Source organism: Nelumbo lutea, chromosome 1 (assembly GCF_056320005.1).
Source record: "Nelumbo lutea isolate HS-2025 chromosome 1, American lotus-T2T, whole genome shotgun sequence".
NCBI classification, from domain to species: domain Eukaryota; kingdom Viridiplantae; phylum Streptophyta; class Magnoliopsida; order Proteales; family Nelumbonaceae; genus Nelumbo; species Nelumbo lutea.
This window is the reverse complement of record NC_142684.1, coordinates 50,788,849-50,791,393: the sequence shown is the minus strand read 5'-3', so window position 1 is coordinate 50,791,393 and position 2,545 is coordinate 50,788,849. Positions and strand designations below refer to the sequence as shown.

The following is a 2,545-nucleotide window of genomic DNA, read 5'->3' as shown; positions in this document are numbered from 1 at the left end:
TTAAACTGAGGTTCATACAAGTAAAACTAGAAATACAAGGAGTTAATCTGAATAATGCTTGGAGAGAGAGAGAGGGGTGGCTGGGGGGAACTAAGGCTGCTTTTGGAATGATTTTAATTAATTAATTAATTAATTCTGATGAATCTTGGTTTAAGTTTGGGTTTATGAAAATTATTGAAACTATTTTTTTTTTTTGTGGGGTGGGGTGGGGGGGTGGGGTTCAAAACTAATCTCATTCTAAGAATTGTTTCTTTGAAGCTTTAAAATAGAATAATTTTGGGGTAAAAAATCATTCTCAAAATAGTGATTCTTAAAAGCGGATTTTAACCAAACATAACTAAAATAAATTTTCACAAGGAGCTAAAATGAGTGCACATTTTTTTCCATTTATTGGAATTGTTAGAGGCTATCTTTAGAAGGAGTATAGATACAAATATGTAGAGTGAAAACTTCCCTTATAGGGTAAAATACCAAAACCTCCCCTATATTATTTTATAGGGTAAAATACCAAAACCTCCCCTAATGTTTCTGATAATTATAAAAACTTCCCTTATAGTTTTATTTTATCAAAAAATTTCTTTTTATTTAAAAAAAAATTGACAAATACCTCCCTTTCGTCAATGACCAAGATAATTGCTATCTTTAAATTTCCCAATTAGATACTGCTATATAATCGTAGTTGTTGATGCTGACATAGCAGCAACTGCAATCCCCAACTTTACTCCACCTACTGCCTACAACTACTACGAAACACAAAAAGACAAGTGAAGCAAGTCAAACCATAAGTTCAATTGCTACAGTAACCCAAAATGAAAAACCCCCTCCCTCCCGGGCCCCAACGCCCAACGAGTAGTCAGTATTCGATTAAGAGGCTAAGTGACCAACTGACCAAGTAGATAGGCATGGCCAACGTTGAGAACCGATGGTGTGGTTGCTGCTGCTCTATATTGAGCTCTCTGACGCTGAGATAAGGTATCTCCACCTTTCCCTTACGTGTTGAAGTCAACGTGCCGGCGAGTGGTCCCGATGTCGAATGATAGTTCGTCCAGCACGGTGTGGTTAATCCGCTTATGCTCTCTGTCTGCTCCCCTGCAAACCCGATTCCTGCTGTAGACACCATCCTGGCTGTCATTGGGCATTGCATCGTCGGTCCATTTCTATTTTTAGAAAAGAAAGCATTTCTCCACCACCTCTTCTTCTTCTTCTCCTTGTTGCTCTTTCTTGAATCTTCTTTCGAGATGGGCTTCTGTAGTTTGAAATGCAGAGCATCCACGGATATGAAACTGTCCTGCTTGTGCTTCTGGCCTTTTTCTAAGATCTTTTTTGAAAAATACATAGAAAATAAATGCATTTAAGTATGGTAGGAAGATCTGAAAAGAAAGATTAAAAAAATAGTAACAATGATAAAAACAAACAGAAACAGAGTATGACCGGAAAATAATCGATTTGGGGGTCGAAGCCATAGTAGCTGAAATGATAAAGCTCCAGCATCGGAAATATCAGAGACTTGTTCGAGATTTTCCCTCTCCCTCTTTCAGCTTGCTTCACCTTCCCAGTTCCCATTTGGATTAAGAAGAGGGAGGGAGGGAACCGGGAACGAGGAGAGTCAGAAAGTAACCGTAAAAAGTAGTATTCGAGATGTTGATGACAGTAAACAGTATTTTTGATTAGTTAAATGAAATATTTTAATGAAAATATATACACATTAATTCGTAAAAGGGTAAAATATATATTTAAAAAAAAATATCATCATTTTAACGTTTTCCATTTTTGACATTGGCGGAGAGAAAGTATTTGTCTATATTTAAAAAAAAAAAGAGGTTTTTGTTGAATGAAACCGGAGGTATTTATGATTGTCAGAAACTTCAGCAGAAACTTTGTATCTTACCCTATTTTGTATATATTTGTACTCTGAATGCACATATTGGTATTTGTAGTAACTGTTTCTTACTTTACTCTTTTAAATTCGTCACTCTCAAGGTGCCACATGTGACCTTTGTGCTTACCTTCTTTGCACATAAGACATTTCGAATCAGATTTCAACACAATCAGAGTTCATCTTCCCCTGGAGAGTTGAGGAAATTGTGACACATCCCTGTGTCTCAATTTAAAATGAAAGAGTGAGAATTGTACAAAATTTCCTGCAAAGATTCCATAGAACATTTTAGGAGATATTGATTGACAAATCTTCTAGCAACATTTATCAGCTCTTCTCAAAGGAAAATCATATGCCCCCTTTGTATTGGGTAATGGGACCCTTGGTTTCTATGTGTTCAAACAGGAAAATTGCCCTGAACGTAGAGGGATCCAGATTATAATAACCATATAACCGGTTCATCAGTTGGGTTACATTGGGAAAATGGAAAGAAAAAGAGTATATTTAGTTGTGAAATTAGTTACCAAACCAATGAATTAAATCTTTAAATTAAGAAATTTCTCTCTTAGTTTGTGTTTTTGTCAATGTATAAAAGGGCAGGAAATAAATCTTTTTCTCTGGAAATGCAATTCAATGATTTAAAGTGAAATTGTTTTCTTAAAAAAAAAT

The 2,545-nt window shown here is 35.5% G+C and overlaps 1 long non-coding RNA gene across 1 annotated transcript; it reads right to left on the bottom strand.

Annotated features, from left to right (window-relative positions):
* Positions 1-612: 612 nt before the first annotated feature.
* LOC148874612 (uncharacterized) lies at positions 613-1,630 on the bottom strand. The gene is made up of 2 exons (XR_016105805.1): positions 1,432-1,630; positions 613-1,318 (listed from the first exon to the last, which is right to left on the bottom strand). It is a non-coding gene; the product is annotated as an uncharacterized LOC148874612 (long non-coding RNA).
* Between the last annotated feature and the right edge of the window lie 915 nt (positions 1,631-2,545).